This window comes from Hermetia illucens, chromosome 6 (genome assembly GCF_905115235.1).
Source record: "Hermetia illucens chromosome 6, iHerIll2.2.curated.20191125, whole genome shotgun sequence".
Taxonomy (NCBI): Eukaryota; Metazoa; Arthropoda; class Insecta; order Diptera; family Stratiomyidae; genus Hermetia; species Hermetia illucens.
Genome location: NC_051854.1, coordinates 3,941,341 through 3,954,698, shown reverse-complemented (window position 1 = coordinate 3,954,698; position 13,358 = coordinate 3,941,341). Strand labels below are relative to the sequence as shown.

The window sequence follows — 13,358 nt, the reverse complement described above, 5'->3', positions numbered from 1 at the left end:
TCCTGAGTCCTTGCTGACATCTTATGGGGCCTTGTATTTACCTCAACTCCTCCATAATCCTGAAATCTTCTCCCTGGTGCTGACGACCTGTCATCCTGATCTGTTTCATTTTGAACAATAGGTCCGATTTCTTCATCCTCCTCAATTGTTCTCGATCTCCCTGGCTTTCCTCCGAGTGCACCTTCAGAGTCGAGGCTACTCCCTTCCGGGATGATACCCTCGTGCACCTTCATTACAAGTATCCTTGGCTTTCGCATAGGCAACTATCATCACCGAGAGCTTATTATCTTGGAAATAAACTAATTCTTGTGCAGGACTCTGCCTGAGGAGATTATGGTCTGTAAGGAAATCCTGATATGTTTGTTAGATTTCCTTTCATGCAGCCTCGAACCTGTCACGAGTTCTCTTTTTCTGCCCGAGTTTCATCAGAATTTCTCTCAAGCCTTCAACTTTGTTAACCCGTTCTTTTTGAGTATCGATAATGATCTGGAATTCCATTTTACTTTTTTAGTACCTAACACGATTAAGAACAAAAATGATCAAATTTCACTCGCATTCTTTACACGAGTTTTTCACAATAAATTTTTGCCTCGTACTCTAATACGAGCTAATGCAAGTTGCCACTCTCACTCTTTATTATGCCCAAAAGATTTTAAGTTCGTACTCCTGGTGAAAAATTGTACAGTTGGTTTGCGCACCCCTGTCTTCTTCCGGATCTTCGTTTAAGCGTAGTACTAAGTTTTTCGCACGAAAAAATATTTTCAAACGAAATTTTTTCGACTTGGTCGGTGGGCAATTGGCAGTATCGTCGGTCGAGGTTGACATGCATCGAGATATATTTCAATTTCGGCTCGTCGAGTTTAGATTTTTTAATTGCTATCATATCGGAAATAACTTTCGTCAAGTCGGTAGCAGGTTTTAATGTCTGCGATGATGAAGAACACTGTGCATTCTAACAATAAAACGGGTTTAGTTAGTCGAACCGTCTAAAACATTGTTTTATTAACTTACGAAATTGTACTGCGAACCATTTGATGCAGGGCTCGAAACATCCTCCTCGGTGGCTATTGTGCTTGTTGAAAAAGTCCTGTAAAAAATCTGATCACGAAATGTCCACACAAATTTTAAAATGTTACATTACCTTCTTTTGGACGAATTCGGCTGCAAAAAATCCAAACAAACTGAAAATTCTGCACATTCTTCTTCATTGCCAATCGAAGTTTCGGGAGATTCACTTTCATCTAGAATGAGCTCACTGCCGGATTTTTGGCACTGTTTTTTCCTTCCCCTATAACGTGCTAAATCTTTAAAAGATCTATAAATGGTCTTGCATTCCGCAACTGTAATAAAAGCACAAATATAATGCCTACACCAACATTTTCATAAAACTGTATTACCTGGTCTTTTCATTTCTTTGGAAATCTTCTCCCAACCGGCAGCCAATGCCGTACTTTTTCGATGCCCTGCTTCGGACAAATCCCACACGGCACTATTTTCTTTTAAAATTTTAATAAATTTTTTCTTTTCATCTACACTCAACTTTTTCATTTTAAATTCTATAAATTAGGTCCGTCCACTTACAATAGCCAAACACAATAGAATTTTATAGACTGTTGGTCAGTCAGTTTATCATCTGCCTATTTGTCATATTTTCGCGCGAAAATAATGTGTAGGTGCATTGTTTTCGCACGGAAATTTGACAACTGTGTGTAGATTTCTGTGGATAATTGTGTCTTAGCTAATTTGGTCGAAATTTTTTCGTGCGAAAAACTTAGTACCACAGTGCGAAATTATTTCACAAATGCGAAATTTTTGACAGTTTTTATATGAGATTTCACGCGAAAAAGCGAACTTAGTACTATGCTTAAACAGCGTGTCCAGCAAGCGGCGCGCATCTGCAGAAACTTTCCAAGAAGCGGGAGTCGTGCAGAATGCGGGTCGATTGTTCGATGGATGGAGACAACGAAAGTTATTCTGAACGAACGAGATCGTAAATAAATTAAATTTGGAGTCTATCTCTAATAATGATTGTCTAGACTCCAATGTTTACTCAAATTTTACTTTATTTTCTTTTTTTATTCTTCATTAGTTTTTGTCATTCTCGGCGCACCATGCTACTGTTTGGATGCTTAAATCGATACTTATTGATTATTGTATGTTGATACACTACACTATACATATATTTCGACCTCGTCCAAAAGGTCTCATCAGTAGGTTTGAATATGTTTGAGGTAAAGATAGAGCTTTTAACCTATTGTAGAGATCCTCACACTTTTTCTGCACCTTTATTTAATACTTCAACTAATTAATTTTCCTTATTTTTTAACACAATCCAACAATTGGTCCTTTTTTCTTAAATTTCGTTCGTTGGCCCTCATGTACTTGCCCATATTGGACATTATTGGGAGCAGCCAGGCGATTGATCTTGATTGAGGAAAATGATTTGCCGCACACTTCACGCGTATGTTTTCAACAAATTGTACTTTCCCCAGCTTTTCTTACTGTTTCGGCGATATCCTAAACGGCCTCTTCCAATGGGCTACCCTGCTTGGGCGTTGGCTAAGCTCGCGCACCAGCTCCTGGATTTTTAATTAGAGGACCGTGGTTGCTCTCGTTCCGGGCTGCCGAAACTTAACTTCGGAACGATGGGATAATCAAAAACTACTGGAACAGAAAAGGCTAAAAGGTTAGGAATTATCCTTACGTAGATTGACTTGGATTTAGTTAAAAAAAACACTCGCGTTTCCACTTCTACAAACCTTTTATTACTACAACACAATATTCTATTAGGTGTACAAATAAGTTTCCGCGGTTTCTTATAAAAAATTAGGAATTTATTGTGAAGGAACAGTACATTACGTTTTATTTAAAGTATTTTCCATCATTTGCCACTACTTTTCCCCATCTTTCTGGCAACATTCGGATACCCCGTCGAAAAAACTCTTCATCTTTTGACGCTATCCACAAATCTACCCAATTTTTGGTGTCTTCATATGATGTGAAGCGCTGCTCAGACAGACCATGTGCCATCGACCGGAACAGGTGATAATCGGAAGGGGCTAAGTCTGGTGAATACGGCGGGTGGGGTAAAACTTCCCAGTTGAGTGTTTCCAAGTATGTTTTTACCGGCGCCGCAACATGTGGACGAGCATTATCGTGTAAAAGAATAATTTTGTCGTGTCTGGAGTAGTAATGGGCGCGTTTTTCCTTAAGTGCCCGACTCAATCTCATCAATTGTGTTCGGTAGAGAGCTCCAGTAATGGTTTCGCTTGGTTTCAGCAATTCATAATACACGACACCAAGCTGATCCCACCAAATATACAGCATAAGTTTTTTTCCATGAATATTCGGCTTAGCTGTCGATGTTGATGGTTCGCCGGGCTTAACCCATGACTTTCTCTTCTTTGGATTATCGTAGTGAATCCATTTTTCGTCACCAGTGACTATACGATACAAAAAACTCTTTTTTTTATTCCTGGCAAGCAGCATTTCACTCATGCATAATCGGCGTTCAACGTCTCTCGGCTTTAGTTCATATGGAGCCCAATTTCCTTGTTTTTGAATCATTCCTAACGATTTTAAACGATGTGAAATTGCTTGTTGAGTCACTTGTAATGTAAGTGCAAGTTCTTTTTGCGTTTGGGACGAATCTTCCTCCAATAGTACTTCTAATTCCATGTCTTCGTACACTTTCGGCCTTCCACTGCGTTCTTTGTCCTTCACGTAAAACTCACCGTTCTTAAACTTTTGAAACCATTCCTGACAACTTCTCTCACTTAAAGCAGCTTCACCATATGCTTCTAGAAGCAATCGATGCGCCTCAGCTGCAGATTTTTTCAAATTAAAGAAGTAAATCAAAAGTTCCCGCAAATGATGCTTATTCGGCACAAAACTTGACATTTTTGCACGAAAAAAATTACGTGATGCTGATACGGAATCACTAGTACTTTAAGGTTATGGTGTTGCCGGATGACGAAACTTGGGATATTACGTTTTACATCTGACAATTTCTCCATAACCTTCTGGTGGGGCAATCTTTTGACAAACCGCGAAAACTTATTTGTACACCTAATATTTTTTTCTTTTTAACAATTTCACTAATTAATTCTATAAGCGAGTTAAAGAAATTACCGCGCGAAATAAAGTGTTCTCGGTTAGAATACTTTAGCTCTGTTCAGAGGCTTTTTGACTACTCAAAATTAAAAGTAATGCTATTCTTTAAGTCACCTATGTTTGACCCTTCCGTGTTTACACATTGGTTTGAAAGTGTTCTTGTACACAACACAATAACACTTGTTTATTATTATAAATTTTCTTGCTGGCGGCAAATCGACACCTGCTGTTGCGCTGCGAATTGATGACACGGAAGAAAGTCATGTCGAGGCCAAATATACCATTTGGTAAGTAACATGCTGATGCAATGGCGGAAAAGAATCTCGCGATGTCCAAACAGGCCATTTGCATAGCATGTGATGTAACGACGGAAGAGGTTAATAACTTTCCAATCTCTTCGACTTCCATGAATTTCAATTAAAACAATTTTAAATTCTATTTTCTAGTAAATTTGCAATGGTGCAAGCACGAATTGACCAGGCGGTTCATTGATCCTCATAAACTTGCCCGTATTGCACATTTCTGGGTGCAGGCAGGCGATTGATCGTGACTGAGAGGAATGACTTGCCGCACACTTCACGCGCATGTTTTCATCAAATTGGTATTTCACTACGCAAAATATAAATTCTTATTCTTTACTCTAATTCTCGACTTGATGTCGATACAACGCTTAGGTCCTGACGTGTCATTTTACAAAAATTTATGTGTCCTTTTCGGTGCGTCAGTCCGCACTGCATCCTGAAAAATGAGCTACAGGGGATTCGCGCAAGCCTAACGAATGACCACAAAGCAAGCTAAACCGTCGAGCCGTAAAACTCCAGACCCGAGTGCCATGATCGAAAAGGATGATCCATGACAATCACATGCGACATCACATCAACAATCGATTTTTCCCCTATCTCAGATGTATTGTGAGCCGAAACCTTTGATGGCCGGTTCTTATATTGGGAGCTCTCGGGCACGTTGCACCGTGGATCCGAAATTGTGGGGGCGTGTTAGTGGCAGCGAGAAAAGCGGCGATCCGCTCATAGCGGCTTGTCATGTTCTTCAGCGCAGCGGTTAGCTCGTGCATTTGCGTCGGAACGGAGGAAACTTCATCCTCGTTTTTTGGGGTTTCAAGACCCATGTCGTTTCTGGGCTGCTTTCGGAGTTCGACACCATGGTAAAGAATAAAGTTTCAGTTTTCAAAATAGGATAACTTTATTTCCTAAAAGACAGAAAAACAATTAATGAATAATTACAATTAAGGTGCTTTACATTGGGGACTACACCACCCTTCAAGGGGCAAGTAATATACGTCCACGGCTAAATTTCGGGCTGATTAAAAGCTCGAAATAGAGGCCAGATCAACCGACTATTTCTGATGTTAGTATTTACTCAGGGCAAATACTAACCAAGAAGTTGCCTCAAACAGTTCGCTACACCAATCCAAATACATAATTTTTGCCGGCATCAACATTCAGACTTTGACCGAGATGTTGATTAGTTGTTTGTTTATATAATTTACTTTAATGTTTCACGTACACTTCTATGTGTGGAGTCCCACGGAGTCTACAGCCCACTATCTCTCTTGCGCCTAATGCGCCTCTTTTTCGATCTATTGTTTTGATTGTAACATTTTTTTTATTTGAAAAATTTCTGTGGACCTTTTGCACTAAAGTTATTTATTAAGGAAGTGAAAGAAAAAAATGAGATCGTTTTGCACTGGATAAATCAAAGCATAAGCATGTATACTTTTTTGTTTACCAAGTGATTTTTTCACAAGTTATGTCGATATCATCATGAGCGCCATATCATGTTCTCATGTTGCAAATACATGTATAAAAGCAATTGATTCTTGATTATTGGCCAGTTTGCAACGTATAAGCAACCATTTTGAAATAACATTTGATTCGCTTTTAGCGGGAGAAAATCGAGTGTCTACTTCAGGTCTGAGTCGATAGTATATTGTTACGTACTTACTTTACGTAGATGTCCATTTGGATATCGAGACTTCTATACCCGGACCGATTTATGTAAAAATCTGGGACCTCTAAAGCCCCCTTTACTTGAAACCCTGAGGCTTCCGTACTTGGAATCCGCACATATGATTCACAACATTCGTTTGAATTATACACACTATTCCGGTGGATCGGTATCACTGGATTGCCTAGCACTAGACAAAAACCCGTTCTATAACTTTAATGGATGCGTTTATTTCACACTTAATTATACAACATTATGCGCAATTAATTATAGAGCAATTGGTACAATTCGAGGCGTATTTATAACCGACGCGTTCTATTCTAGCTCAAGAACTAGACTCCGAGGTCGTCACATATTTTTGCCCCAATTTCCTTTAAACACTTCAATCCTTGACATGTCATTATACCAAAACTCACGTGTCCTTTTCGGTACGAGGGTCCGCAACGGTCCTGAAAAATAAACCAAACACGGGGAGCCTAACGAAATAACACGCGAACGGTGTAGCATTGCCATACCGATCAAATTTCTCTGTTGCAGCTGAAGTTCTTTGTTACCCATCTTGAGAGTCCAACGGCATTAAAGCGTAGTACTAAGTTTTTCGCACGAAAAAATATTTTCGAACGAAATTTTTTCGCTGTGGAAAATTGACAGTGGAGATTTGTGACAGTGACAGTGGAGATTTTCAATTTTAAAGAAAATAGCAGTGTTCCACAAAATACAAAAAATGTTTATCGATTCAGACTCTGATTCTGATTTGGAAGATGCTATTTTGTTATATAGTGCAGTGCTTGCCGAATCTATCAAAAAACAAAAAAAGAAAAGGCAAAATAAAAGCATTTATTTGAAGAAGCGACAAAAAAGTGGCAGGTTTGCAAGAGATGTGAGTTGTATTCTGCAAATTCATTCAATTAGTATTTTTTAATTTGTCTAATATAGTTTCAGGATTTAATTAAAGATCCAATAAGATTCTGTGAAAATTTTCACATGGACGTGATAACTTTTCAGCGGATCCTATCGATGGTGACACCTTATTCTAGTTGATTCTATAAATTTCCGTTGTTTTTATCGGCCATAACCCTTTCAAAAGTTTTATTAAAAAACTCGTGATTTAATTTTTCGACTTCGTCGGTGGGCAATTGGCAGTATAGTCGGTCGAGGTTGGCATGCATCGAGATATATTTCAATTTCGGCTCGTCGAGTTTAGATTTTTTAATTGCTATCATATCGGAAATAACTTTCGTCAAGTCGGTAACAGGTTTTAATGTCTGCGATGATGAAGAACACTGTGCATTCTAAAAATAAAACGGGTTTAGTTAGTCGAACCGTCTAAAACATTGTTTTATTAACTTACGAAATTGTACTGCGAACCATCTGATGCAGGGCTCGAAACATCCTCCTCGGTGGCTATTGTGCTTGTTGAAAAAGTCCTGTAAAAAATCTGATCACGAAATGTCCACACAAATTTTAAAATGTTACATTACCTTCTTTTGGACGAATTCGGCTGCAAAAAATCCAAACAAACTGAAAATTCTGCACATTCTTCTTCATTGCCAATCGAAGTTTCGGGAGATTCACTTTCATCTAGAATGAGCTCACTGCCGGATTTTTGGCACTGTTTTTTCCTTCCCCTATAACGTGCTAAATCTTTAAAAGATCTATAAATGGTCTTGCATTCCGCAACTGTAATAAAAGCACAAATATAATGCCTACACCAACATTTTCATAGAACTATATTACCTGGTCTTTTCATTTCTTTGGAAATCTTCTCCCAACCGGCAGCCAATGCCGTACTTTTTCGATGCCCTGCTTCGGACAAATCCCACACAGCACTATTTTCTTTTAAAATTTTAATAAATTTTTTCTTTTCATCTACACTCAACTTTTTCATTTTAAATTCTATAAATTAGGTCCGTCCACTTACAATAGCCAAACACAATAGAATTTTATAGACTGTTGGTCAGTCAGTTTATCATCTGCCTATCTGTCATATTTTCGCGCGAAAATAATGTGTAGGTGCATTGTTTTCGCACGGAAATTTGACAACTGTGTGTAGATTTCTGTGGATAATTGTGTCTTAGGTAATTTGATCGAAATTTTTTCGTGCGAAAAACTTAGTACCACGGTTTTTATATGAAATTTCACGCGAAAAAGCGAACTTAGTACTATGCTTTAGCAGGAGAAAATCGAGTGTCTACTTCAGGTCTGAGTCGATAGTATATTGTTACGTACTTACTTTACGTAGATGTCCATTTGGATATCGAGACTTCTATACCCGGACCGATTTATGTAAAAATCTGGGACCTCTAAAGCCCCCTTTACTTGAAACCCTGAGGCTTCCGTACTTGGAATCCGCACATATGATTCACAATATTCGTTTGAATTATACACACTATTCCGGTGGATCGGTATCACTAGATTGCCTAGCACTAGACAAAAACCCGTTCTATAACTTTAATGGATGCGTTTATTTCACACTTAATTATACAACATTATGCACAATTAATTATAGAGCAATTGGTACAATTCGAGGCGTATTTATAACCGACGCGTTCTCTTTTAGCTCAAGAACTAGACTCCGAGGTCGTCACATATTCTTGCCCCAGTTTCTTTTAAACACTTCAATCCTTGACATGTCATTATACCAAAACTCACGTGCCCTTTTCGGAACGAGGGTCCGCACCGGATCCTGAAAAATAAACCAAACACGGGGAGCCTAACGAAATAAAACGCGAACTAAACTTGAAAAATAAAAAAAATAACGGCTCGAGTGCGCGTGGGGCCGTAAAACTCTGGGCCCGAGTGCCGCGATGGGAAAGGAGGTTCCACGAAAGATCGCATCCTCTATCAATTTCCCCCCCTGCCTCAGATATATTGTGAGGCGGATCTTTGTTTAATAGTGAGTCCAACAAGCGACGTGTATCTGCAGAAACCTCTCAAGAAGCGGCAGTTGTGTAGAATTTGGGCATGTGGGTCGTCTGTTCGGTGGATAGCCTAGGGAACAAAAGCGTCTCCCAATGATCGAGACCTAGTTTTAATTTCTTCACTTTTCTTTGAACCGCTGCGCTGGGAGAAGTTTTCAATTGCCTTTTCGATGTTACACTTGTCACAACAGGCACTTCGTTGGCTTGTCCCAGTGGGAGTCCAGGACACTCACAAATTGCGCCAGCTGCCTCGTTGACTAGTGGCTACTCCTCCTGGCCCTGTCGAAGCACCACAGCTCCGTGTTGGCCCGGCAAGCAGCTTGCAGTGATCAACCGCATTGATATCGCTGGTGTAACGATTGCAAATCTATTTTTTAAGGTTAAAACAGTGTCCCCAATTGTAGGACGAACAAACAGGGGGCAAGACAGCCACGATCGGACATCCAACTTGCTTCCTTTCCAGTCCCCATTTGACAAAGCTCCCTTCCCATCCGTCAAAACCAAACCTACGCTCTTTTGCAAAGCGGTGTAGCATTGCCATACCGATCAACTTTCTCTATTGCAGCTGAAGTTCTTTGTTACCCATCTTGAGAGTCCAACGGCATTAAACGCGCATAAGCAGCGTACACACGGGATGGAATGTCGAATACTCTTCTGCACCAACGCTGTAATTTCACAATATGATCGCAATTGCCTATTACTATTCCACACAGATCGGAATATCGGGAGATCGGCGCTTCGAATATAAAGGTTTTGTGTTCATTTTAGGTGAGGGGCTTTCCATGTACGTTTTCTTTTCATACATAGCTAAAACTTGAAAATATTTCTTCATATATTTGCAAATTTTCAAATATATGTATGTACATATTGAAGACATAAATATTATGTTCATCCTAAACAAACAAACATTGCCTATTACCTTAAAAAGGCAAAGTGGCCACAATTGAAAAATTGTTTTGAATATACAACTGAACAATTTCAGCACGTTCGGGCGGCGTATAGTTATTCATGGTCAATCTCCTCAAACTGATCCAAAAAACATGTTTTGACAGTTGTCCATTCGACAGCATGTGTCAATTATTACGAGCTTTTACGGGTCACATATAAATGGCTCACTTTATATATCTGTAGGGATCCACTACAAACTGCATGGCATTATACTCGGCGGCAGCGTCTGCTTTGCCGCTTCGGCTGATGGACCGTGGACGATACGATCCGCGATTCTTGCCAATTCTGACAAGTTAATTAGATCTGAAACTGTCGAAATAGATTGCACACGCGCGGGTAAGCGGCTCAGCATGACTTGAAGCAACTGCGAAGGCTTTTGGTCTCCGATCTCGGACGAGCTGGCGAATTTCCGCTTCTTCGGATGGTGCGTAGATGGATATTAGCCTGTCTTTGATAGCACTATATTTGTCCAAAACCGGGGGTGATTCAACAACGTCGGCATCTTGTTTTAAAATGTCCACGTTGAGTTCGCTACCTATTTTGTCAAATTTAACACTGTCTTTTTTCACACTATAAGCGCGGAATAGAGCTTTGAGGCGAGTAAACCATAACTCGCGATTTCCAAAACGCTGGCAATCTAATTGATGTTAAAGCATTTACTTGCGCGTTGCTACACGCTTTCGGCGAATAACTCACGGCGTTTGGCTGATCATCAACGGCGTCAGTGAAAAAGTCATCGGTCGGCATGCTGCTCGTATTAGTGTCGCCAGCCAGGAAGGAATAAAGTGAAGTGCAGGAACTGTGGCGACGCTACAATGTACGCTAACTGTATTTCGCAATTTTCCACGGATATTCGTTATATTAATGGCGAAGCCAACCTTATTGCTGATTCACATTCCTGGGTTGACGCGATAACTCTGCCAGTGCTAATTAGCATCGACGAGTTAGTCAGCGAACAGCAAACTGACATAGAGCTTCTTACGCTGTTGGACGACAACTCTAGTTCCCTTCGGTTGCAGCCGTTCAGTATCGGTAACAACAGCAAGCTATACTGTGACATTTCTACGAGTCACATCAGGCCTTTCACACCTGGGACACTACGTAAGCGAACCTTCGACATACACTATCGATGCTCACATCCCAGCGCCCGCGCTACGCTTCTAGCCATTAGTAAAAAACTTGTTTGGCCAAGCTGCGGAAAGACGTGCATTGTATTGCTCGAACGTGCCTTTCTTGCCTAAGATCCAAGACTGGCAGGCGCACGAAAGTAGTAAGTGGGAATACTCTCCTAATAGGTTCTGTGTGTTAGAGTGAGATAGCACGATAGAGCTTTTAAGCTGTCATTCTCGCTTGCTCAGTCTCCTTCACACTGCGAGCTTTTGGGTGAGGAGTGGATGCCTTTGGTGGGGTGTGTGTCTTTGGCGGGTTTGCTGGGGACTTGAGGCGGTTGGCTTGGCCGACGCAGATTTTGCGGTTATCATTGCTGACTTTGGTAATGAGATTAAGTTTAAATGAAGAAGTTCATTGATAAAATTCAAATATTTATTTTATTATACTTATTTACACATACATCATTCAATATTCTTTAGAATTAACAATATGTGTACACTTATTCATGTATCTCTCTCGATATCAAACAATGACTCTAGAGATTTATTTCACAGTATAACGTAGAAATTTCATATACAAATTATGAAATTCGTTGCAAGTTGGGTGGCGATGTTCTTATCTTATAAAACTATTTCAAAATATTATGCGGCGTTTTGAATATTACTTTAAATTACAGTGCATAGCTGAATAATTATTATTTTGAACAAATTTTATTTTGAAATAATTGTGTTTCTGCACATCCACTCCTTCAAAAGGGAAATAGTGTTCCTGTATGGCGTTCAGCTCATCGATCTGCTTTTGGTTACGAATCTTTTCGGATAAACGAGAGGGTAAGAAAACCAAATTGTTATTACTAAAATGGACTGCCAAACGCTGTCCATATTTAGTTTTAACAAGCTTGAATTCGGTGATGAGATATTTTTCAACCCACTTCTAAACTGGACGTTGACACATAGGTCTGGGGTAATGTTTCGCTGACATTGTTCAGGATTTCGATGGTATTCTATGGAAGCAAATTATAAACTATTGTAAAATATTTTTTTAAGCAAATCAAGAAAAGTGTATCCAAACTTGAAGTTGGCGTTCGGTTCTCTTGCACTAAGAGTGCATCTACTTTTGTTTCAAAACCAATTTACAATTAAAAGAAGAAATATTACCGACCCATACGTTGGCGCTGAGTTTTCCTGCGCTAAAAGCGCAATGAATCAATGTTAAAAAATTAAATCGATGTTAAATAGACTTACCATGTTGGTATAACGCAGCCTTGCAAACAATAATTACCTCTAGAAGAAATTCCTTTTATACATGTATTCGCTACATGAGAACATAATATCGCAATTATGAAGATATCTACATAGCTCATAAAAAATCTTCATCATCATGATACTTGCCTTATGATTTATCTAGGACAGTTTTGTGATAAAACCTGTTCCAGATACGATATCAAAATCATACTTGGAGATTTTAACAGGCAAGTAGGGAAGGAGCCCATATTCAGGCGATACGTGGGCTCCCATATCTTACAGCAAAATGCAAATGATAACGGACTGCGGATCATTCAATTAGCAGTGTCACACGAAATGGTTGTTGGAAATTGCTAGTTTGCGCGGAAAGCGGTCCACAAACATACGTGGGCCTTTCCAGACGGGACCACTTTCAACCAAATTGACCACGTGTTGATCGAACACCGCCACCTCACAGCCTTGATGAATTTCAGAACGTATAGGGGCGCCAATATCGACTCGGATCACTATCTCGTTGGCATGGTGCTCCGAGCCCGAATAACAACACCACTCAGAATCCCCTCTGACAATAAGGTGAGAGTTAACACTGAAGCTATCCACAACACACCACCACAAAGCTCCGCAACACCTATAAGAGAGAAATGGATGCCGCAATAACCGCAGTCAACAGAGATCCTGGAGATGAAGCATCAACAAATGATCTTCACAATCACCTGAAGAACATTATCACAAATACGACCACAAACATACTTGGCCCCAGCCGCAAAAGGAGTCGGTACGGCTGGTTTGATGATCAATGTAAGCTAGCAACGGAACGGAAGAATACTGCATTCTCAAAGAACGCGGGCACGCACAGAGACTTATCACGAACTCCGTCGAGCGGAGAAGCGACTTCACAGACGGAAAAAAGAAGCCTGGGAGAACCAACAAGTCTGTGAACTGGAAAAGTACAGGGAGCAACCGCACCAGGCGCGGAAGTTTTACCAACAAGTCAGCAGGATGAAGCCTTACACACCTCGATGTTCATCCAGTCGAGACAAAGAGGGAAATCTGATTT

At 40.0% G+C, this 13,358-nt stretch overlaps 1 protein-coding gene across 4 annotated transcripts in view; it reads left to right on the top strand.

Annotated features, from left to right (window-relative positions):
- LOC119659285 (E3 SUMO-protein ligase PIAS3) overlaps positions 1-13,358 on the top strand; it is an 89,366-nt gene that overhangs the window by 66,402 nt on the left and 9,606 nt on the right. The gene's annotated exons all lie outside the window — the stretch shown is intronic.